General features: G+C 23.9%; 1 protein-coding gene and 1 non-coding gene across 3 annotated transcripts in view; one reads left to right on the top strand and one right to left on the bottom strand.

The window, feature by feature from the left end:
• The window catches only part of LOC109604214 (DNA-binding protein D-ETS-3), a 149,987-nt gene that overhangs the window by 31,650 nt on the left and 90,387 nt on the right, over positions 1 to 27,950 (top strand). The gene's annotated exons all lie outside the window — the stretch shown is intronic.
• Trnar-ccu (transfer RNA arginine (anticodon CCU)) lies at positions 4,785 to 4,857 on the bottom strand. Its single transcript has one exon. It is a non-coding gene; the product is annotated as a tRNA-Arg (tRNA).

Raw genomic sequence — 27,950 nt, forward strand, 5'->3', positions numbered from 1 at the left:
AAATCTTTTCTTTTACTTTTACCGTTTGTAAATAAATTTAAATAATTCTTTCTTTAAACATGTTTTCGATTAACAATAACTTCTTAAATTGTGGAAACAGATAAAACTTCTTCTTTGTTAAATGGAATTAAATTTCATGACTTATCTGAATGTTCTAAACGTCCATACTCTCTCTCTCTTCCAAATCTTTTCTTTTACTTTTACCGTTTGTAAATAAATTTAAATAATTCTTTCTTTAAACATGTTTTCGATTAACAATAACTTCTTAAATTGTGGAAACAGATAAAACTTCTTCTTTGCTAAATGGAACTAAATTTCATGACTTATCTGAATGTTCTAAACGTCCATACTCTCTCTCTTCCAAATCTTTTCTTTTACTTTTACCGTTTGTAAATAAATTTAAATAATTCTTTCTTTAAACATGTTTTCTATTAACAATAACTTCTTAAATTGTGGAAACAGATAAAACTTCTTCTTTGCTAAATGGAACTAAATTTCATGACTTATCTGAATGTTCTAAACGTCCATACTCTCCCTCTTCCAAATCTTTTCTTTTACTTTTACCGTTTGTAAATAAATTTAAATAATTCTTTCTTTAAACATGTTTTCGATTAACAATAACTTCTTAAATTGTGGAAACAGATAGAACTTCTTCTTTGTTAAATGGAATTAAATTTCATGACTTATCTGAATGTTCTAAACGTCCATACTCTCTCTCTTCCAAATCTTTTCTTTTACTTTTACCGTTTGTAAATAAATTTAAATAATTCTTTCTTTAAACATGTTTTCGATTAACAATAACTACTTAAATTGTGGAAACAGATAAAACTTCTTCTTTGTTAAATGGAACTAAATTTCATGACTTATCTGAATGTTCTAAACGTCCATACTCTCCCTCTTCCAAATCTTTTCTTTTACTTTTACCGTTTGTAAATAAATTTAAATAATTCTTTCTTTAAACATGTTTTCGATTAACAATAACTTCTTAAATTGTGGAAACAGATAGAACTTCTTCTTTGTTAAATGGAATTAAATTTCATGACTTATCTGAATGTTCTAAACGTCCATACTCTCTCTCTTCCAAATCTTTTCTTTTACTTTTACCGTTTGTAAATAAATTTAAATAATTCTTTCTTTAAACATGTTTTCGATTAACAATAACTACTTAAATTGTGGAAACAGATAAAACTTCTTCTTTGTTAAATGGAACTAAATTTCATGACTTATCTGAATATTCTAAACGTCCATACTCTCTCTCTTCCAAATCTTTTCTTTTACTTTTACCGTTTGTAAATAAATTTAAATAATTCTTTCTTTAAACATGTTTTCGATTAACAATAACTTCTTAAATTGTGGAAACAGATAAAACTTCTTCTTTGCTAAATGGAACTAAATTTCATGACTTATCTGAATGTTCTAAACGTCCATACTCTCTCTCTTCCAAATCTTTTCTTTTACTTTTACCGTTTGTAAATAAATTTAAATAATTCTCTCTTTAAACATGTTTTCGATTAACAATAACTTCTTAAATTGTGGAAACAGATAAAACTTCTTCTTTGTTAAATGGAACTAAATTTCATGACTTATCTGAATATCCTAAATGTCCATCCCCTCTCTCTTCCATATCTTTTCGTTTACTTTTACCGTTTGTGTGAGTAGAAAATGGTGTAAAGTTCCTTCTTCTTTGATCCAACCATCTCTAATACTTGTTTAGAAAATAGTCTACAGAATAACTAACTACACTCAATATTCTCTTCATATTATTAAAGAAATTATTAAGCTTAAAAGAAAACTCACTTACCTTCTTTCAAAAACTAAATATTCAAAGAATTATTTCAATGTAAAATGTTTGATGTTTGGAATTGAATTTTTATTATTATTATTATATATATTATTTTAAGATTTAAAAATTGTCCTTATCCACTTTCAGATAATAATAGATCAAATAATTAATCAAAAATGTTTGATATTTATTTATTTTTGATATTAATTTAATTTTTGGGGCTTGGAAATATTTCTTTTGGGATAGAAAATAGAAAATTTTCAAAATATACTAGTATTCTTTCCCCTATAAATTAATTAGGCATTAATTACATTTTAAAATTTTCATCGACAATTTATATTGATGTTTATTTAGTTTTAGAGGTTTGGAAATGGTTCTTTTGGGATAGAGGATAGAAAGTTTCAAAATTGTCCTTAACCTCTTTCAAAATGAGTTCATATAATTAATTAGAAATATTTGATAATTATTTATATTTGATATTAATTTTGTTTTTGGGAATTGGAATTAAAAATTTTCAAAATATTCAATATATTCTTTCTACTAAAAATTAATTACGAATATAACGACATTATGAAATGTTCAACGACAATTTCTATTGATATTAATTTAGTTTTTGACGTTTGAAAATGGTTCCTTTGGGATAGAAGATAGATAGAAGTTTCAAAATTGTTTTTAACTTCTTTCAAAAAATGATTGTTCAAATAATTAATTAGAAATACAATAATATTTTTAATATTTGATATTAATTTGGTCTTTTGGAATTGAAGATATTTCTCTTGGGATATAAAATAGAAAATTTTCATAACATTCTTGTGTTCTTTTCTCCAAGAATTTTTTAGGAATATAATGACATTTAAAAATGTCCAACGACAATTTCTATTGTTATTAATTTAGGTTTGTAAATGGTTCTTTTGGGATAAAATATAGAAAATTTTAAACTTGTTCTTATCGTTTTTTAAAAAATAATAGTTCAATTATTTAATTAGAAATACAATGATCTTTTAAATAATAAACTTGATATTTATTTGTATGTGATATTAATTTAATCTTTGGTCTTAATTGGAAATATTTCTCTTGGTATAAAAATGCTTCTTTTGGGATATAAGATAAAAAGTTGATGATTCCTTTCTTCAGTCTCGTTAACTATTCTTTTAAAATTTTCTTCACAATCTGATCTGTTATGTTAAGATATTATGATCACAATAAATTTAATAACGTCTCTTTCAGCATTATGGTTTCTTATAAAAAAACTTGTTAAATGAAAATAAATTTCTTGATTTCCATTAATCTATTGTCCTTTTTAAGGGTCCTCTCACTCTCTCTTCCAAATCATTTCGTTTTTAGTTTTCTTTAATCCAACCAACTCGTTTAATCGTCTCTTTACACTATTACAGATATCATTGACTTTTCCTAGTGAAACTTTCATAAAATTTTATTAGGTTTATTATTTTGTATAAGGACATTAAATTAAAACATACCAGGTAAATATTACACAAGAAATATTGATCAACTCACAGGTAAAACCTTTCTGGTTCTTTCTAGAACACCCAGAAAAATTTAGCTGTAAAGCTTTAAGTCTGTTTCTAAAAAATCTCTTTGGTAATTAAACTAAAATTATTAATATAATGTTTTATTAAATTAAATCTATTACAATAAATATATGGAATTCAATGTAATTTATGTCATGTTCATTTGGTTTGGTTTGGTTAAAATGTCTCGTCCTATTATCAAGATTATTCTGCTTTAATACTTAAACGTTTCATCCAGCCAACTTTTGTACTTCCTCGAAAAATTTGCTTTTGAATAACGTACCACCCTCAATTTTCTCTTTACATTGTTAAAAAAGACTGCTAGTTTCTTTTCTTCACTATCGTCAGCTCGACGTTTAAAAATATGGTCCTCGCAGAAACTTTTTAAGGAATCCATGTTATTAGATTTAAAAATCACATCCACAATATCTTTGTTTAAAATAGATGTTGATGTTTCTTTTACTGCCTCGTCTGATGAACGTCCTGAAGACGTTGACTCGACTTGAAAGCTGTTATCCTTCTGTTGCACCAAAGATCCTTTTTTCTCCTTCGTTGCTTTGCCATCTGATGAAACTTCTGGAGAATTCGTTAGTTCAGCATCTGCATCCCCCTCCATAATATCTTTGTTTAAAATAGATGTTGTTTCTTTAACTGCCTCGTCTGATGAAAATCCTGAAATGTTTGACTTGACTTGCACCAAAGATTTTCCTTTTTTCTCTTTAGTTGTTCTGCCATCTGATAAAACTTCTGGAGAATTCGTTAGTTCAGCATCTGCATCCCCCTCCAAAGATCTACGTTGGACACTGCGTCTTGATTTTGGTGTGGGACTTTCGAAGAATGAAGACCGTGATAGTTGTTCTTGTCCTTCAAACATAAATGGCTTTTCCAACCAACAATCGTACTTACTGGCAAATAATTGTTTTGAGTAGGAAGATTTTTTTAATCTTCTTTTTACCTTGTCGAAAAATCTGTAAAGCTCTTTTTCTTCTGCCTTATTTACTTCACGATTTAGAATGTGTTCCTTACAAAATACTTTTAAGGAGTACACGTTGTAGTTTTTAAATATCACGTTCACAAGGTCCTTGTTTAGTACAACTGCCATTTTCACTGATGCAATTGTAGTAACTGGTAAATGGTTTTAAATTTTTGAATTTAAATATTAAAATAAATCCTCTCAGGTAATCAATGCAACAGTAAATGTATTGAATTAAGTTAATATTAAAATATCCTAATACAATATATAAATATGTATAAGGTTTTAATACTATTATAATTATTATTAATCGATTATTAATGAATATTAAAAAAGCTTAGAAAAACTTTTTTTTAACTTTAATTAGATTTGTATTGCTTCATTATTTTTAAATATATATTATTTTTGTATAAACTTCGCAAACAATTAATTACTTTGTAATCTTAAGAAAAATGGACAACCCTTATTATTTTTATTAAAAATTAACAAAAAATGAAACTACCCCAGATGGGACTCGAACCCACAATCCCCGGCTTAGGAGGCCGATGCCTTATCCATTAGGCCACTGGGGCTTATGATATTACACCCCTAATGTGGAAATTTGGTTTATTTAATAAATTAAAGAATAAACACATTGATTATACAGGGGGTATCATAAATTTATATAAATATTAAAAATACTAGTGATACTTTATCTTGATCTTGGACATATAAATAACTACCCTATGAATACAAAGTATAGTAACATACATGCTTATATATTAATATAGAAATTAACAAATAAAATGAGATTTTTATTTAGTTATTTAATTACAGTGATATTCAGAGAAATAGCACCAAATTTAAAATCAGATAACTTTAAACACAAATTGTGTGCATAGGGAACATCTATATATAATTGATTTATTCTTCTTCTATCCCAAAACTTCAAAAACTATATTAATATGAAATAATTATCAAGTATTTCAAAATGTCATTGTATTTCTAATTAATTATTTGAACTGTTATTTTTTGAACAAAAATTTTAAAACTTCCTATCGTCTATCCTAAAAGAACCATTTCAAAACCTCATAAACTATATTAATGTCAATATAAATTGTCGTTGAACATCTTAAAATTTCATCATATTCCTAATTAATTCTTAGAATAAAGAATATAAGAGTATTTTGAAAATTTTATGTTCTCTATCCCAAGAGAAATATTTCCAAACACCAAAAACTAAATTAATGACAAATATAAATAATTATCAAATATTTCAAAATATCATTGTATATCCAATTAATTATTTGAACTGTTGTTTGAAGGAGGATCAGGGCAATTTTAAAACTTTCTAACTTCTATCCCAAAAGTACCATTTCAAAACTTCAAAAACTATATTAATATCAATATAAAATGTTGTTGGACATCTCAAAATGTCATTTTAGTCCTAATTTATTCTTACAGGAAAGAATACAAAAATATTTTAAAAATGTTCTATCCCAAGAGAAATATTTCCAAGCTCCAAAGACAAAATTAATATTATACATAAATAATTATTAGATATTTTAAAATATCTTTGTATATTTAATTAGATTTTTGAACTATTAATTTTTGGATGCAGATAAGGTCATTTTAAAAATTTTCTCTTCAGTTTCAAACAAACCCTTCGTTCTCTAAATATTTTAAGTTATCTATAATAATAATTATCAACCCCCAAAAACTGAATTAATATGATCTGATATTTTATAATGTGATTGTAGTCCTAATTAATTTCATTAATTTTTAATTTTTGAACGAATAGTCTTGTTAAAAATTTTTATCTCCTATTTCACAATAACCATTTCCAGACCCAATATGTCAGCACAAAGAGCAAATTATTCATTGTCTAACCACGTCGGAAAAATTGCCACCGTTACACTTAAACACAACGAAAGAAAAAAACCGTGAAGATAACGTCAAATATTTTGTTGGCAATGAGCGTTCATGTTTCCGCCTCCTTAAGGGAGGACGATAACGATAATTATAAGTGACAAGCATTTTTAATTTCTCGTCGCGTCTCACCGCCCCCGCCCGTCGCCCTGTTTTATGTTGTTTCATTACATTTTAACTTTCGACCAGAATAAACAAGGGGGACGGAGTAATTTACGGCGTAAACGAGCTGTTAAACGCTAAAGGGTGAGAATTGTAAATAAATTATCTAAGTTCGCACCCAAACTTATTAAGTGGGTATGCGTTAAAGATGTGACGGTTCTAATTAATCTATAATTGGCGGAATGATTTTGAGTTACATATTTAGAGTTACAATTATGATTAGTCAAATCATTATTAATTAATTGGTAAAAATGTACAGTGGTAATATAGTTTTTGAGGTTTTGAAATGGTTCTTTTGGGATAGAAGGTAGAAAAATTTAAAATTGCCCTTATCCTCTTTCAAAAAATTACAGTTAAATTAACATTTTGAAATACTTGATAATTATTTATATTTGATATTAATTGGGTATTTAAAACTTGGGAATATTTCTCTTGGGACAGAGAACAGAAAATTTTTAAAATACTCTTTTATTCTTTATTCTAAGAAATAATTAGGAATATGATGACATTTTGAGATGTCCAACGACATTTTCTATTGACCTTAATATATTTTTTCAAGTTTTAAAATGATTCATTTGGGATAGAAGATAGAAAGTTTTAAAATTGCCCTGATCCTCTTTCAAAAAATAACAGTTCAAATAATTAATTAGAAATACAATGATATTTTGAAATTTATGATAATTATTTACATTTGATATTAATTTAGTTTTTGGTGTTTGGAAAAAATATTTCTCTTGGGATAGATAACAGAAAATTTTCAAAATACACTTATATTCTTTATTCTAAGAATTAATTAAGAATGTGATAAAATTTTAAGATGTTCAACGACAATTTATATTTACATTAATATAGTGTTTGAGGTTTTGAAATGGTTCTTTTGGGATAGAAGATAGAAAGTTTTAGAATTGCCTTGATCCTCTTTAAAAAAATAACAGTTCAAATAATTAATTGAATATACAATAATATTTTGGAATATTGGAAAATTATTTATATTTGACATTAATTTAGTTTTTGGTGTTTGGAAATATTTCTCTTGGGATAGAGAACATAAAATTTTGAAAATACTCTTATATTCTTTATTCTAAAAATTAATTAGGAATATGAAGATATTTTAAGATGTTCAACGACAATTTATATTGACATTAATATAGTTTCTGAGGTTTGGAAATGGTTCTTTTGGGATAGAAGATAGAAAGTTTTAAGACTGCCCTCATCCTCTTTCAAAAAATAATACTTCAAATAATTAATTAGTAATACAATGATATTTTAAAATATTTAGTAATAATTTAATTTTTGGTGATTGGGAATATTTATCTTGGGATAGAAAATATAAAATTTTAAAATTTACTTTATCCTCTTTCAAAAAATTATATTTTAAATAATTAATAAGAAATAGAATGGTATTTTGAAATATTTGATAATTATTTACATTTAATTTAGTTTATGGTCTTTGGAAATATTTCTTTTGGGATAGAAATAGAAATTTTTCAAAATACCCTTGTACTCTTTCCTCTAAGAATTAATTAAGAACACAATGACATTTCAAAATGTCCATCGATTATTTGTAGTGACCTTAATTTAGTTTTTGAAATTTAGAAATGGTTCTTTTGGGATGGAAGATAGAAAGTTTTAAGACTGCCCTCATCCTCTTTCAAAAAATAATACTTCAAATAATTAATTAATAATACAATGATATTTTAAAATATTTAGTAATAATTTAATTTTTGGTGATTGGGAATATTTATCTTGGGATAGAAAATATAAAATTTTAAAATTTACTTTATCCTCTTTCAAAAAATTATATTTCAAATAATTAATAAGAAATAGAATGGTATTTTGAAATATTTGATAATTATTTACATTTAATTTAGTTTTTGGTGTTTGGAAATATTTCTTTTGGGATAGAAATAGAAATTTTTCAAAATACCCTTGTACTCTTTCCTCTAAGAATTAATTAAGAACACAATGACATTTCAAAATGTCCATCGATTATTTGTAGTGACCTTAATTTAGTTTTTGAAATTTAGAAATGGTTCTTTTGGGATGGAAGATAGAAAGTTTTAAGACTGCCCTCATCCTCTTTCAAAAAATAATACTTCAAATAATTAATTAATAATACAATGATATTTTAAAATATTTAGTAATAATTTAATTTTTGGTGATTGGGAATATTTATCTTGGGATAGAAAATATAAAATTTTAAAATTTACTTTATCCTCTTTCAAAAAATTATATTTCAAATAATTAATAAGAAATAGAATGGTATTTTGAAATATTTGATAATTATTTACATTTAATTTAGTTTTTGGTGTTTGGAAATATTTCTTTTGGGATAGAAATAGAAATTTTTCAAAATACCCTTGTACTCTTTCCTCTAAGAATTAATTAAGAACACAATGACATTTCAAAATGTCCATCGATTATTTGTAGTGACCTTAATTTAGTTTTTGAAATTTAGAAATGGTTCTTTTGGGATAGAAGATGGAAAGTTTTAAAAGTATCCTTATCCTCTTTTAAGAATAGCAATTGAAATAATTAATTAGAAACACAATTATATTTTAAAATATTTGATAATTATTTATATTTGATATTAATTTAGTTTTTAGTGCTTGGGAATATTTCTCTTGGGATAGAAAATAGAAAATTTTAAAATTTACCTTATCCTCTCCCACAAATAATAATTGAAATAATTTATTAGAAATAGAAAGAAATTTTAAAATATTTGATATTAATTTAGTTTTTGATGCTTGGGAATATTTCTCTTGGGATAGAAAATAGGTATGGTATAGGAATTTCTAGTCTAATTTTAAATTTATTAGTCACAAAAAATACAGGCTTCATCCAATTTGTAAACGTTTGAAGCTTTTTAACCAAATTTTTGTTCTGGAATAGTTTCGCCACCCCGTTAAAATACCCGCCACTCCGAAAATAGCCCATCCCGCCGTCAACGCTGATTTATTTCGTGGCCGTCAGAAATATCAATTTATTATTAGCGAATCGACCGGCCACCGTTTCTCACGACGGCTCACAAAAAGGCCCATAAAGTGGTGCGAGCCGAATCGGCGTCGGAGTGGCATGAATAACGCACGCATCGGCACCGCGTCCAATATATCAATTAGCAGCACCCGCTAACCACCGGGGCGTGGCGAGCACAATATCATCGCGGAGAGAGGATCGCTACGCTCCGTGGCACGGACGGACCCCAAGCGGATCTAAGCGGGGTGTTCCGTGGGGCCAACCCCCCTGCGGTGATCCGCACGACCCGACAGACACCCGATATTTGCGTCGATGCTATCGCACGGATCGCTCATAATCAATTGTCACGCTCCTGATCTGGTTGGTGGTGATATGAATATATCAACTTTCGTTCGTATTCGTGATTGTGACGTCAGTATCACAAGATATGCTGCGTGTGATAAATGTTGATCCAAACAAGTTGATGTAAATATTTAAACAATTTATTGATATATTAAATACAAATTCCTTTCAAATGTCTTTAAAATCATTAGCCATTACTTTCATATATAAACAAAAAGAAAATATTTATCAAATAATATAAAATATCATTAATATTCCTAATTAATTTTTTGAACATTTAAAAATTTTCCAAAATTCTATTTTCTTTCCATTCTAAAAATTTATAATTCTGTAATACCAAAATACAAATAATTGTTCATTATTTTAAAATATATAAATTATTATAGCTTCTTCGTACATTTAATTTTTGAACAAATGAAGTTTGTAGTAAAAACTATCTTTAAAAAATCCTTTAATGTGTGACATGATTTTAAAAAAAATTCACCTAAATACAAATTCCTTTCAAATGTCTTTAAAATCATTAGCCATTACTTACATATAAAAACAAAAAGAAAATATTTATCAAATATTATAAAATATCATTAATATACCTAATTAATTTTTTGAACATTTAAAAATTTTCCAAAATTCTATTTTCTTTCCATTCTAAAATTTTATAATTTTGTAATGCCAAAATACAAATAATTGTTCATTATTTTAAAATATATAAATTATTATAGCTTATTCGTACATTTAATTTTTGAACAAATGAAGTTTATAGTAAAAACTATCTTTCACAAATCCTTTAATATGTGACATGATTTTAAATAAATTCTCCTAAATACAAATTCCTTTCAAATGTCTTTAAAATCATTAGCCATTACTTACATATAAAAACAAAAAGAAAATATTTATCAAATATCATAAAATATCATTAATATTCCTAATTAATTTTTTGAACATTTAAAAATTTTCCAAAATTCTATTTTCTTTTCATTCTAAAAATTTATAATTTTGTAATACCAAAATACAAATAATTGTTCATTATTTTAAAATATATAAATTATTATAGCTTCTTCGTACATTTAATTTTTGAACAAATGAAATTTATAGTAAAAACTGTCTTTTAAAAATCCTTTAATATGTGACATGATTTTAAAAAAATTCTCCTAAATACAAATTCCTTTCAAATGTCTTTAAAATCATTAGCCATTATTTACATATAAAAACAAAAAGAAAATATTTATCAAATATTATAAAATATCATTAATATACCTAATTAACTTTTTGAACATTTAAAAATTTTCCAAAATTCTATTTTCTTTCCATTCTAAAAATTTATAATTTTGTAATACCAAAATACAAATAATTGTTCATTATTTTAAAATATATAAATTATTATAGCTTATTCGTACATTTAATTTTTGAACAAATGAAGTTTATAGTAAAAACTATCTTTTAAAAATCCTTTAATATGTGACATGATTTTAAAAAAATTCTCCTAAATACAAATTCCTTTCAAATGTCTTTAAAATCATTAGCCATTACTTACATATAAAAACAAAAAGAAAATATTTATCAAATATTATAAAATATCATTAATATACCTAATTAATTTTTTGAACATTTAAAAATTTTCCAAAATTCTATTTTCTTTCCATTCTAATAATTTATAATTTTGTAATACCAAAATACAAATAATTGTTCATTATTTTAAAATATATAAATTATTATAGCTTATTCGTACATTTAATTTTTGAACAAATGAAGTTTATAGTAAAAACTATCTTTTAAAAATCCTTTAATATGTGACATGATTTTAAAAAAATTCTCCTAAATACAAATTCCTTTCAAATGTCTTTAAAATCATTAGCCATTACTTGCATATAAAAACAAAAAGAAAATATTTATCAAATATCATAAAATATCATTAATATTCCTAATTAATTTTTTGAACATTTAAAAATTTTCCAAAATTCTATTTTCTTTTCATTCTAAAAATTTATAATTTTGTAATACCAAAATACAAATAATTGTTCATTATTTTAAAATATATAAATTATTATAGCTTCTTCGTACATTTAATTTTTGAACAAATGAAATTTATAGTAAAAACTGTCTTTTAAAAATCCTTTAATATGTGACATGATTTTAAAAAAATTCTCCTAAATACAAATTCCTTTCAAATGTCTTTAAAATCATTAGCCATTATTTACATATAAAAACAAAAAGAAAATATTTATCAAATATTATAAAATATCATTAATATACCTAATTAACTTTTTGAACATTTAAAAATTTTCCAAAATTCTATTTTCTTTCCATTCTAAAAATTTATAATTTTGTAATACCAAAATACAAATAATTGTTCATTATTTTAAAATATATAAATTATTATAGCTTCTTCGTACATTTAATTTTTGAACAAATGAAGTTTATAGTAAAAACTATCTTTTAAAAATCCTTTAATATGTGACATGATTTTAAAAAAATTCTCCTAAATACAAATTCCTTTCAAATGTCTTTAAAATCATTAGCCATTACTTACATATAAAAACAAAAAGAAAATATTTATCAAATATCATAAAATATCATTAATATTCCTAATTAATTTTTTGAACATTTAAAAATTTTCCAGAATTCTATTTTCTTTCCATTTTAAAAATTTATAATTTTGTAATACCAAAATACAAATAATTGTTCATTATTTTAAAATATATAAATTATTATAGCTTCTTCGTACATTTAATTTTTGAACAAATGAAATTTATAGTAAAAACTGTCTTTAAAAAATCCTTTAATGTGTGACATGATTTTAAAAAAAATTCACCTAAATACAAATTCCTTTCAAATGTCTTTAAAATCATTAGCCATTACTTACATATAAAAACAAAAAGAAAATATTTATCAAATATTATAAAATATCATTAATATTCCTAATTAATTTTTTAAACATTTAAAAATTTTCCAAAATTCTATTTTCTTTCCATTCTAAAAATGTATAATTCTGTAATACCAAAATACAAATAATTGTTCATTATTTTAAAATATATAAATTATTATAACTTCTTCGTACACTTAATTTTTGAACAAATGAAGTTTATAGTAAAAACTATCTTTAAAAAATCCTTTAATATGTGACATGATTTAAAAAGAAATTCACCTAAATACAAATTCCTTTCAAATGTCTTTAAAATCATTAGACATTACTTACATATAAAAACAAAAAGAAAATGTTTATCAAATATTATAAAATATCATTAATATTCCTAATAAATTTTTTGAACATTTAAAAATTTTCCAAAATTCTATTTTCTTTCCATTCTAAAAATTTATAATTTTGTAATGCCAAAATACAAATAATTGTTCATTATTTTAAAATATATAAATTATTATAGCTTATTCGTACATTTAATTTTTGAACAAATGAAGTTTATAGTAAAAACTATCTTTCAAAAATCCTTTAATATGTGACATGATTTTAAATAAATTCTCCTAAATACAAATTCCTTTCAAATGCCTTTAAAATCATTAGCCATTACTTACATATAAAAACAAAAAGAAAATATTTATCAAATATCATAAAATATCATTAATATTCCTAATTAATTTTTTGAACATTTAAAAATTTTCCAAAATTCTATTTTCTTTTCATTCTAAAAATTTATAATTTTGTAATACCAAAATACAAATAATTGTTCATTATTTTAAAATATATAAATTATTATAGCTTCTTCGTACATTTAATTTTTGAACAAATGAAGTTTATAGTAAAAACTATCTTTAAAAATTCCTTTAATGTGTGACATGATTTTAAAAAAAAAATCACCTAAATACAAATTTCTTTCAAATCTCTTTAAAATAATTAGCCATTACTTATATATAAAAACAAAAAGAAAATATTATCAAACATTATAAAATATCAATATTCCTAATTAATTTTTTTGAACATTTAAAAATTTTCCAAAATTCTATTTTCTTTCCATTCTAAAAATTTATAATTTTGTAATACCAAAATACAAATAATTGTTCATTATTTTAAAATATATAAATTATTATAGCTTCTTCGTACATTTAATTTTTGAACAAATGAAGTTTATAGTAAAAACTTGTGAAATTGTGGATCGATCTGTCAATAAATTAGATTTGTTCAGATTTGCCACAAATATTACATATTTTTTTCCACTACTGTATATATAGGTTTAGGAATTTAAAATTCAGTTCTATTTTAATCGGATGATTTGTGTTCTTTCTCACAAACTTTTCTAACAAAATTAACTAAATTAAACAATGAGATCCTATAAATATTTCATTTTTTTATTTAGGATTTCATCGGAATTTTTTGTGACTACTTATAAATTTATTTAAATTATAATCATCGACTAAAATTTCTAAAAATTAAGGTAAATTCAAGTAACATTATTAAACAAATTAATAATTACATGGCCTCTACAAACAAGTAAAATTAATTTATTTTAAAACATAATTCTTTTATATATCTCCTGTTCCAAAACTTCGAACTAAGTATTCCTTCCAGCAGTGATCTCATCATTAGAGTCAAACTTTCTCCAATCACTTCTGAAGTGATATCGTCATTGGACGACCTGAACGATCTTCATCAGAAATGTTTGTATGGTCATATTTGAATTCGGCTGACCAAAAATTCCTAAAATTTTGGGAATCTTCAAGAAAAATTATTAAACGACTTATTAAGTACTTTGCTTTTACCAAAAAGTAAAATTAATTTATTTTAAAACATAATCCTATTAATTAGAGTCACTTAGTTCCATGTTTTCTTATCTTTTATATATTCAATCTCCTGTTCCAAAACTTCAAATTAAGTATTCGTTCCAGCATTGATCTCATCATTAGAGTCAAACATTCTCCAATCACTTCTGAAGTGATATCGTCATTGGACGACCTGAACGATCTTCACCAGAAATGTTTGTATAGTCATATTTGAATTCGGCTGTCCAAAAATTTCTAAAATTTTAGGAATCTTCAAGAAAAATTTATCTATTTTAGAACATAATCACTTTAATTAGATTCAATTAATTCCACGTTTTTCCATCATCTGTTCTAATCCTTAGAGTCAGTCTTTTTCCATCGATAAATGTCCTGAACGATCTTCAATAGAAAAGCTTCCACCTTTGAATTCCTTGTCCTTACTAAATGAGTATACATTAAAAATAAAGATAAATTATGGAAATTTGGAAAGAATGTCTTAACTAACTTCTTCTCTGACAAAGTTTTTGTATCAGTATCAGTTTTAAGAGATAAAATAGTTCAATTTCCTCGTGATAATCAATAAATAATGTAAGGAATTTCCTTACAATCTTGCCTGACAATATGAACTATACGGTTGGTGTGACCACCCCGCATTATACATAACCAGCATCAGCCACAATGGCAACAATACGCAATACAGGACACGATAAGCGATAGATTACCGCCGCACAGATGACTAGATTGTCCTGGACGTGGAGTGTGCGACGTCCACGTTTGGAGAGGTTGATGCGAAAACAATCGTGGCAACAGTCCGCGATAACGTGGAGCACAATTAAGCTGCCGAACCATCATGGCGGCCGGAAGGCTTGCATCAATCACTTCGCACACGTCAATTAGCCCCCGGAAACACGTCACTATCAATTTGAGCTACGCCCGTTCGGATCACATCACATAACCTATATTGATTTGTCGATGCACTTTTTCAAATCGGGCCTAATTGATGCGACTTTCTTTTGGACAGTTCAATTTAGTTAACTTGAGTAAATATGGTAAACTACAAATATATCTTAAGACATAAGTATAAAACAGTTGGAGTGAACTATTATGAAAGCAACGTCAATAAATCTCGCCTCGGACAATGCAAGGGGGCGCATTATTATGATTGGGGTTGTTCGCAAAAGAAGAAGGCAGACCGGGAATGGTTAAGGACAATAAATAATGCCCGTCGTGGCATCATCACTTATAACTCGCCGGGACGTCCTTTTAGGCTGCTTTATCACACTTCGGTCGTCGCTTATCGCCCACCTACCGCCGCCGAATGACTTGCAGGAATACATCGTCCCTTATTCACTTTTGTTAGCTGTAGAAATGGCTGCGAACTCTCCACCTCGCGTTTGACGTTCGTGAATTATACACCCTTTGTTCGGTTAGTTCATCACTTTTACGGAGTTTGAACGATAAATTTTATGCTAAATGGAGGGGTTGGAGAATGTGCATTGAAATGCAGCTTTTTTAGGGAAAATTATGAATAAAAAAACTTCAGTTTCTTATCTAATTTCTGAATATTTTATAAAAAACAAATTAAAAGATTTATAAGAAAGAAAAGAAATATTCAGATTGAAAAGTAAAGTATTTCTCGATCTTATTTTGTAATTATTACAAAGAAATTTAGATTTAATATCTTCTAAAATTGACACTATTATTAAACACATTAGTGTCAGTTAAGAAGTTGACATGTTCTTTCCAATTTTCCATAAATTATTTGATAGATCAGAAGAGAGTTTCTCTTAATCTTAATTCTTACTTATTTAGAAAGCTACATTTGACAAAATTTTAAAATAATTTCGTATTCTGTAATTATTACAAAGAAATTAAACTTTAATATCTTTAAAAATTGACTTTATTACAAAAGATATTAGTGTCAGATAAGTAGTTAAGATGTTCTTTCAAACTTCCATTAATTATTTGATAATTCTTTAACATCTAAAATCTTACTTATTTAGAAAGCTACATTGGAAAAAAATTGTCTTATTCAGTGATTATTACAAAGAAATTTAATATCTTCTAAAATTGACACTATTACTAAAGACATTAGTGTCAGTTAAGAAGTTGACATGTTCTTTCCAATCTTCCATAAATTTTTTGATAGATCAGAAGAGAGTTTCTCTTAATCTTAATTCTTACTTATTTAGAAAGCTACATTTGGCAAAATTTTAAAATAATTTCGTATCTTATTCTGTAATTATTACAAAGAAATTAAACTTTAATATCTTTTAAAACTGACTTTATTACAAAAGACATTAGTGTCAGATAAGTAGTTAAGATGTTTTTTCAAACTTCCATTAATTATTTCATAAATATGAAAAGTTTTCTTCTTTAACATCTAAAATCTTACTTATTTAGAAAGCTACATTGGAAAAAATTGTCTTATTCAGTGATTATTACAAAGAAATTTAATATCTTCTAAAATTGACACTATTACTAAAGACATTAGTGTCAGTTAAGAAGTTGACATGTTCTTTCCAATCTTCCATAAATTTTTTGATAGATCAGAAGAGAGTTTCTCTTAATCTTAATTCTTACTTATTTAGAAAGCTACATTTGACAAAATTTTAAAATAATTTCGTATTCTGTAATTATTACAAAGAAATTAATCTTTAATATCTTTTAAAACTGACTTTATTACAAAAGATATTAGTGTCAGATAAGTAGTTAAGATGTTCTTTCAAACTTCCATTAATTATTTGATAAATATGAAAAGTTTTCTTCTTTAACATCTAAAATCTTACTTATTTAGAAAGCTACATTGGAAAAAAATTGTCTTATTCAGTGATTATTACAAAGAAATTTAGTTTTAATATCTTCTAAAATTGACACTATTACTAAAGACATTAGTGTCAGATAAGAAGTTGACACGTTCTTTCCAATCTTCCATAAATTATTTGATAGATCAGAAGAGAGTTTCTCTTAATCTTAATTCTTACTTATTTAGAAAGCTACATTTGACAAAATTTTAAAATAATTTCGTATTCTGTAATTATTACAAAGAAATTAAACTTTAATATCTTTAAAAATTGACTTTATTACAAAAGATATTAGTGTCAGATAAGTAGTTAAGATGTTCTTTCAAACTTCCATTAATTATTTGATAAATATGAAAAGTTTTCTTCTTTAACATCTAAAATCTTACTTATTTAGAAAGCTACATTGGAAAAAAATTGTCTTATTCAGTGATTATTACAAAGAAATTTAATATCTTCTAAAATTGACACTATTATTAAAGACATTAGTGTCAGATAAGAAGTTGACATGTTCTTTCCAATTTTCCATAAATTATTTGATAGATCAGAAGAGAGTTTCTCTTAATCTTAATTCTTACTTATTTAGAAAGCTACATTTGACAAAATTTTAAAATAATTTCGTATTCTGTAATTATTACAAAGAAATTAAACTTTAATATCTTTTAAAACTGACTTTATTACAAAAGATATTAGTGTCAGATAAGTAGTTAAGATGTTCTTTCAAACTTCCATTAATTATTTGATAAATATGAAAAGTTTTCTTCTTTAACATCTAAAATCTTACTTATTTAGAAAGCTACATTGGAAAAAAATTGTCTTATTCAGTGATTATTACAAAGAAATTTAGCTTTAATATCTTCTAAAATTGACACTATTACTAAAGACATTAGTGTCAGATAAGAAGTTGACATGTTCTTTCCAATCTTCCATAAATTATTTGATAGATCAGAAAAGAGTTTCTCTTAATCTTAATTCTTACTTATTTAGAAAGCTACATTTGACAAAATTTTAAAATAATTTCGTATCTTATTATGCAATTATTACAAAGAAATAAACTTTAATATCTTTTAAAACTGACTTTATTACAAAAGATATTAGTATTAGATAAGTAGTTAAGATGTTCTTTCAAACTTCCATTAATTATTTGATAAATATGAAAAGTTTTCTTCTTTAACATCTAAAATCTTACTTATTTAGAAAGCTACATTGGAAAAAAATTGTCTTATTCAGTGATTATTACAAAGAAATTTAATATCTTCTAAAATTGACACTATTACTAAAGACATTAGTGTCAGATAAGAAGTTGACATGTTCTTTCCAATCTTCCATAAATTATTTGATAGATCAGAAGAGAGTTTCTCTTAATCTTAATTCTTACTTATTTAGAAAGCTACATTTGGCAAAATTTTAAAATAATTTCGTATCTTATTCTGTAATTATTACAAAGAAATTAAACTTTAATATCTTTTAAAACTGACTTTATTACAAAAGATATTAGTGTCAGATAAGTAGTTAAGATGTTCTTTCAAACTTCCATTAATTATTTGATAATTCTTTAACATCTAAAATCTTACTTATTTAGAAAGCTACATTGGAAAAACATTGTCTTATTCAGTGATTATTACAAAGAAATTTAACTTTAATATGTTTTATCGAATCGCCATTATCTCTAAAACTATGTAAATATTTATATTTTCCTTCTATTATTCAGAATGTCATATTCATTGTTGTTCTTATTGAAAAGTAATGTTAAAATTACATTAACTAAAGACTAAATAAGTTATTTGTCAGTAACAAATCCCCTCAAGTCCCAATAAGTACTGTCGTAATCCCCCACTGGATTGCCGACTTAATTCCACAACGATCATTAACATTAATCTACTTGTCGATCTTAAATGATACACGAACAATCGCAGAAAATAATAAATGTTGACATCGGAATCGGGAGGGTCGTCCCGGGCATATGTTTCCAGCCATTTAACGAATTAGGGCCTGATCAGAAACACGATCATTATAAAGTCCTGTCTGTTTAGGGGTGGCCTCCTCTGCCCCGACGATTCCCACGGGTGACTTGACTCCGATGCGTGCCAACAACCACTAAACAAACAAAGAAGGATCGTGCATAATGCAATTAACGGTGATTGTTCGGTAAAGTGAGCAGTGCGTCCGAATCGTGGAAAGTGTGTCTATGGGAATCAAAATAAATATTTGGAGGTGATAAATGCTCCGGAAAATTTTTATTGTGCCCTTTTATTTGAAAAGTATTATGTATACTTGAATATATTCATCATTTATTTAATAAACATCAATCAATTTTTTATTATTTTATTAATAATTTTTAGTATTTATAATACAATGATTTTAAAAAAATAACAAATTTATGTTTTTTAAAATATCTCCTACTATAATTTTAATTTAATCACTTTTATGTTAGAAGTTAAACTTTTAAAAATGAGCTTATAATACAGAATTAAAGTATTACATCGCTCTGTAATATTGTTCTTGGAAAAGACTATGCACAGATTTCCTTTATAATTTTAATACATAATATATAAGTTTAGAAGAAACTTCCTAATTTGAAAGTTGAGCAGATTTTATGTGATAAGTATTAAATAAATTTCACTGTTTCTGAAAATAATATTGTGTATTAACTCTGATGCTATTGTCTTTTGAAGTTGTTTTATTTTAGAAGATACTAAAGTTAAGTTGTCCAAAAAGGAGTAAGAGTAAGAATTGTAATACCTAGTACAAGTTTTAGAAGATATGAAATTAGGACGTTCTTTTCAAACTTCCATAAATTATTTAGTAGATAAGAGATACTTTCTTTTTAGCAATTTTATTTCTTACTCATTTAGAAAATTACATTAAACAAAATTGTAAAAGAATTTACTTATCTTATTTAGTGATTAACATAAAGAAATTAACTTTAATATCTTCTAAAATTTACACTATTACAAGATATTAGTCAGATAAAAAGTTAAAATGTTCTTTCCAAACTTTCATAAATTATTTAGTAGGATAGAAAAAAGTTCCTCTTTAGCATCTTAATTGTTATTTATTTAGAAAGTTCCACAAAGCAAAATTTTAAAGAATTTCCTTTCTTATTCAGTGATATTTACAAGAATACTTAACTTTAATATCTTCTAAAATTTACACTATTACAAGAGACATTAGTGTCAGATAAGAAGTTAAGATGTTCTTTCCGAACTTCCATAAATTATTTAGTAGGATAGAAAAAGTTCCTCTTTAGCATCTTAATTCTTATTTATTTAGAAAGTTCCACTAAGCAAAATTTTAAAGAATTTCCTTTTTTATTTAGTGATATTTACAAAGAAACTTAACTTTAATATCTTCTAAAATTTTCACTATTACAAGAGACATTAATGTCAGATAAGAAGTTAAGATGTTTTTTCCAAACTTCCATAAATTATTTAGTAGGATAGAAAAAGTTCCTCTTTAGCATCTTAATGCTTATTTATTTAGAAAGTTCCACTAAGCAAAATTTTAAAGAATTTCCTTTTTTATTCAGTTATATTTACAAGGAAACTTAACTTTAATATCTTCTAAAATTTTCACTATTACAAGAGACATTAGTGTCAGATAAGAAGTTAAGATGTTCTTTCCAAACTTCCATAAATTATTTAGTAGGATAGAAAAAAGTTCCTATGTAGCATCTTAATTCTTACTTATTTAGAAAGTTCCACTAAGCAAAATTTCAAAGAATTTCCTTTCTTATTTAGTGATATTTACAAGGAAACTTAACTTTAATATCTTCTAAAATTTTCACTATTACAAGAGACATTAGTGTCAGATAAGTTAAGATGTTCTTTCCAAACTTCCATAAATTATTTAGTAGGATAGAAAAAGTTCCTCTTTAGCATCTTAATTCTTATTTATTTAGAAAGTTCCACTAAGCAAAATTTTAAAGAATTTCCTTTTTTATTCAGTGATATTTACAAAGAAACTTAACTTTAATATCTTCTAAAATTTTCACTATTACAAGAGACATTAATGTCAGATAAGAAGTTAAGATGTTCTTTCCAAACTTCCATAAATTATTTAGTAGGATAGAAAAAGTTCCTCTTTAGCATCTTAATTCTTATTTATTTAGAAAGTTTCACTAAGCAAAATTTTAAAGAATTTCCTTTTTTATTCAGTTATATTTACAAGGAAACTTAACTTTAATATCTTCTAAAATTTTCACTATTACAAGAGACATTAGTGTCAGATAAGAAGTTAAGATGTTCTTTCCAAACTTCCATAAATTATTTAGTAGGATAGAAAACGTTCCTCTTTAGCATCTTCATTCTTATTTATTTAGAAAGTTCCACTAAGCAAAATTTTAAAGAATTTCCTTTCTTATTCAGTGATATTTACAAGGAAACTTAACTTTAATATCTTCTAAAATTTTCACTATTACAAGAGACATTAGTGTCAGATAAGAAGTTAAGATGTTCTTTCCAAACTTCCATAAATTATTTAGTAGGATAGAAAAAGTTCCTCTTTAGCATCTTAATGCTTATTTATTTAGAAAGTTCCATTAAGCAAAATTTTAAAGAATTTCCTTTCTTATTCAGTGATATTTACAAGGAAACTTAACTTTAATATCTTCTAAAATTTTCACTATTACAAGAGACATTAGTGTCAGATAAGAAGTTAAGATGTTCTTTCCAAACTTCCATAAATTATTTAGTAGGATAGAAAACGTTCCTCTTTAGCATCTTCATTCTTATTTATTTAGAAAGTTCCACTAAGCAAAATTTTAAAGAATTTCCTTTCTTATTCAGTGATATTTACAAGGAAACTTAACTTTAATATCTTCTAAAATTTTCACTATTACAAGAGACATTAGTGTCAGATAAGAAGTTAAGATGTTCTTTCCAAACTTCCATAAATTATTTAGTAGGATAGAAAAAGTTCCTCTTTAGCATCTTAATGCTTATTTATTTAGAAAGTTCCATTAAGCAAAATTTTAAAGAATTTCCTTTCTTATTCAGTGATATTTACAAGGAAACTTAACTTTAATGTCTTCTAAAATTTGCACTATTACAAGAGACATTAGTGTCAGAGAAACGTTCGTTCCAAACTTCCATAAATTATTTAGTAGTCCATCTTAATTCTTATATTCAAAGAACCTTATTCAGTGATATTGACAAGAATACATAACCTTCTAAATATCTTCTAAAACTTTACACTATTACAAAAGAATTATAAATGATTTAGTAAATCAAAAGAGACTTCCTTTTTGCATTCTAATTCTTGCTTATTTAGAAAGATTCATTGGACAAAATTATAATTAAAAAATTTAACTTTTAATATTTTCTTAAAATAATACTGTCTAATCTAGGTCTAATTTTGAAATATTTGTAATTATAACAATCTAAAAACATGGCTACATCCATTTATTATTATTATATTTTATTGAAAAGACGTTTTAGGGCTCCAAAAAATTTAAAACGAGTAAATGAAATAAAACTCTTGGCAATGGTTTAATGATGGCTATTACCCACTTCCTTATCATTAAGCCCTTATTAAATAATATACTAATAATAAAAGTAGCGAGTTATTTTTATTACAGTCATTTAAAGAAAGTAGTTGCGGTGGAATAGAGAAGTTAACAAGGGAGTTATTTATGTTAAAAACCCTATTGCCACATAAAAACTGTTGATGGAAGAAGGCCGTATAAAAAAACACAACCATTACCAACAACCAGTGTATCTTAACGATAATACGTGATATTATGCAAAGTAACTATAATTGCAGAGTTCTAAGTAAGTAGGGTTTTATGTTCCCTATCTTAATGTCGAAACTTAAGATAGAGAAGAAGCCATTCGATTCGCATAATCCAGCCGGTGGCCGCGCCATGGATGTCATCACGAAAGGGAACATAAAAACAATAATAGTAATAACTGTGGCATTAAATCAGAGTGAGTTGTGTTGTCGTTAGCGGGGTAATACAGCAGTCGTTATCAGATTATTCAACCCTAGCACAAAACTTACGAACTACTAAATGGGTGGATTGCGGCAGTCTATTAATCAAGGGCCCTGCGAGGGTGGGCTGCGAGTATCTACATTTCGCTACCATAAATACGGGGGCGATAGTGATTGCAGATACGCCGAATGTAAATTATGTTTTATTGTAGCATAACCGACTGACAACATGCCGCTGGTACTGCTGCCACTGCTGATATATTCAATTATACATTATGTATATGTTTGTGTGTGTGTATGCGTGCTGCTGGCTATGGACAATCTGTGTTCCCTGTCAACGATAATATTTTAATCAGTTGTTGAATATATTTATGATACACCGATTTAATTTACTGCTGTTCTTCTTACTCGATTTATTTTCCTGTCACCCGCCCTGTAGTTAATTGTCTATGTGATGGTTTATGGATAATCAATTTAGATCTATGAATTATCTTTAATATCTTGTGGTGTTTTATCTATGTTGGAAATTCTAACGAATTTATTGAATATCCAAAATTGTATGAAAACGGATTGATTTTCATTTCGTTTCATAAAAAATTATCATTAGACTAATTTAAATATATTTTTGATAAAAGTTTAACAAACACTAAAATAACAAAAAGTTCAAACAATCATATTATGATTAAAAATATAAAAATATTATTTATTATTGATAAATAATTTTTGAAAAACTATGTTTTCTTTAGTTTTACAACATATATGATATTTTTTTATTATATAATATTATATTTTATTTTATATATAAAAGTAAATTAATTGTTTGTTTAATTTAAAAATTTACCGTCCAAAATGTTTCAAATATGTTAATAATTTATATTTTCACATTCTACCATTTTCTTTTTTAGAAATTTTATGATTAGGGTACCAATTTTTCTAGAAATTCTTATTAAATTATTTATTTATTGTAAATTTCAAAATTATTTGATTAATTTATAAATATTTTTTCCTAAATTAATTCTAATATTTTTCATGTTTTTATTTAAGAAATAATAGTAAATTATATTAAAAAGTAATATACTAATTTGTTTATAATAGTTTACAAACATTTATTAGATTAATATTTATTATATTAATATTATAATTAAATATAATATTATAATAAATAATAATTTAAAATATTTTACTTATTTAGTTAATTATAAAAAGTAGTAAATTATAAATATGTCAAATATAAAAATATTTTAAATATTCTTAATTTTTTATATTAACTTGTTAATAAATTTATTATGGTTTTTTTAATTTTAATATTAATTTCAAAATATACTTTTTATTTAGTTGTTAAATATAAAAATTATTTAAACTTTTTTAATATTTTATATTGCCCAGTCAACAATTTAATTTTAATACAATATTAATTTTATCGAATCCATTAGATATAAAAATAATTTAAATTTAATTATTTTTTTATATTATCTATTCAATTAGTTTATTATTGATATTTTAATTTTAATGTCATTTTTAAAATGTATTATTTATTTAGTTTCTTTATAAAATATTAAAAGTGCTATTAATAAACAATTTTATGTCTGCCAAATTTAAAATAATTTAAATTTTATTAATTTTTTATATTATCCAGTGAATTACTATATTATTATTTGTGACTTTTTAATATTATTTTAAAAAATACTTTGAATTTAATTTCAAATATCCTCAAATATTCCAAATAGAAAAATAAATTGATTTTATCTTAATATTAATTTTAAAATGTATTTTTTACTTAATTTATTTAAAAATTATTAAAAGTACCAACAATAAATTGCCTTGGATCATTTAAATATAAAAAAATAGACTTTATTAATTTTTTATATTATTCAGGCAATAAATTTATAACTGATCTTTTATTTTTAATGATTTCAAATCTTAATATTAATTTTAAACTTGTAATCAGTAAAATATGAAAATAATTTAAATTTTATTAAATTTTTATATTTCATATAAAAGTTTATTACTGCTCTTTTAATTTTAATGATTTTAATCTTAATATTAATTTTAAAACGTATTTTTTATTTAATTTTTTTAAAAATTATTAAAATTACTAAAATAAACTATATTGAATCTATTAAATATGAAAATAATTTAAATTTTATTAATTTTTTATATTGTTTAGTCAATAAATTTATTATTGATTCCTTAATTTTAACGATTTTCATCTTAATATTATTACTAAAAAATATATTTTTTAATTTAATTAAAAATTGTCAACAATTAGATCTTGAATTTATTAAATATAAAATTTGTTTAAATTTTCTTAATTTTTTGTATTGCACAGTTCAATAATTAATATTAAGATGAAAATCATTAAAATTAATAGTAATAATTTTAATTATTTTCATCTTAATATTAATTTTAAAATGTATTTTTTATTTAATTTGTTCAAAATTTATTAAATTGCTAAAAATAATCTATTTTTTACTTTTTTTTTAAATTATGAAAATTACTAAAATAAACTATATTGAATCTATTAAATATATAAATAATTTAAATTTTATTAACTTTTTATATTGTAAATTCAGAAAGTTTATTATTGATCCCTTAATGATTTTTATCTTAATAATAATTAAAATATATATTTTTTATTTAATTTGATTAAAAATTATTAACAATAAACTACCTTGAATCTGTCAAATAAATAAATAAATAATAATATGTTAATCTTAATATTAATTTTAAAATGTATTTTTTATGTAATTTTTTTAAAAATTATCAAAAGGGTTAACAATAAAATACCTTGAAGCAAAAAAATATAAAAAATATTTAATTTTTTTTAGTTTTTATTTTCTTCAGTCTATACGTGTATTATTAGTCTTTTAATTTTAATCATCTTAATATTAATTTTAAAATATATTTTTTACTTAATTTGAAAAACTTAAATTAATTCATACTAAAACTTATATTTATAAAAATATTTATAACAAATCTTATTTTTACGCCAAAGATAAACGTATTTTATATTAAATTTTTAATAAATTAATAGTTTTATATCTTATTTATATAAAAACGACACGATAAAATATTTGATAAATTAGTTTAAATTAATTACACTTTCTTAAAAAATTACCACACAAGTTATCACATAAAAAATTAAATTAAATTATTCCTGATATTTTTCATATTTTTTATAGAAAATAATGAAAACAGAGAATTATATATGGAGTATTTAATATAAGTTTTTTTATGTCAAAAAATTATTATTACTTATTCATATGTATTAATTCCTTTTGAATTCTGTATAATATAAAGACAAATTCAAGTTTATTATTATTTTTATCAGATTAATTTTAATATTGTTTTATGTTTTGTATAAAACTTCTAATCATAAGGTTTTCATAACTTTTTTAATGTTTATGCATATTATATAATACAATAATTTGTTATTCATAAATTTATAAAAACAGTCGGTCGTCCTTAGAATTATGATTACGTAATATTTAACTTATATATGGAGTATTTAATATAAGTTTTTTATGTCAAAAAATTATTATTATTTATTCATATGTATTAATTCCTTTTGAATTTTGTATAATATAAAGACAAATTCAAGTTTATTATTATTTTTTTTTTCAGATTAATTTTAATATTGTTTTATGTTCTGTATAAAACTTCTAATCATAAAGTTTTAATAACTTTTTTAATGTTTATGCATATTATATAATATAATAATTTGTTATTGATAAATTTATAAAAACAGTCGGTCGTCCTTAGAATTATTATTACGTAATATTTAACTTATTCTAATTATTATTTAATACTATTATATATTATTATTATTATTATTATGTTTTAAAATATTCTTTAATTTATGGTAATTTGCTTAAAAAGAGCTTGTGACGAATTAGGGAATAGTCCTTGATTAAAATTTAAATTTATTTAAGCATAAATTATTTAATATATATTTAACAACCTAAAAATGATATATATATATATATATATATATATATATATATATTTAATAATTACAAAACTTCTTATTCTTTTCTACAAAAATCATTATTTAACGACTCTCTCTAATTTTAATTTTAATTAAAATTTACAATCTATATTTATATATGGTAAAATTTGTTTTATTTATAATAGTAATATATATTTTCATTGATTTTGATTTTGATTTTTTGAACAAAAATTATTACCCCAGAATTAAAAAAAAAACTATATAGGAAGAGTTTGTAATAATGATGATTATTATTATATTATATATTATTTATAATATTTATAAATATTAGCAATATTAAAAAAATCCTCGATTACAGAATCAACTGTAGTCAGTAATTATTTCCCACGATAGATGTCATTTTCACAAATCACTTTAAGGAATCGCTATCCTAGAATCCGAAGGACTCAGCCCAAACACGAAGGAAACGTGAGGGTTGATCTGCCAGGGTTGTTTTGTAATACACAACAATCCTAACAGGGGGCGTTTGATTTACATTTACTCTAGGTTTGACTTCTCTTCCACAGATTGCGCAAAGATAGCATTTTACTCAAAATTATAAACTATATGTAAATTGTTATTAATTATTTTTATGATTTAGAATTTTTTAAATTGAATTGAATGATTTACCGGAAAATATTAACTAGAACATTATGTTATATACTGAAGTTTACAAACATACCTTACCAAATATCCATTCAAAACAAAAATCATGATGATCATGATGAAATTTATTTTATTTTTAATTTATGTGTCTTGAAAAGTTTTGTTAAAAAATAGTGTACGTGTAAATAGATAGTTGAAAGCTGTTAAAGTAATTAACTAGTCTGCGCATTTTTGTAAGAGGCAC

The sequence above is a fragment of the Aethina tumida genome, chromosome 2 (genome assembly GCF_024364675.1).
Source record: "Aethina tumida isolate Nest 87 chromosome 2, icAetTumi1.1, whole genome shotgun sequence".
Lineage (NCBI taxonomy): Eukaryota > Metazoa > Arthropoda > Insecta > Coleoptera > Nitidulidae > Aethina > Aethina tumida.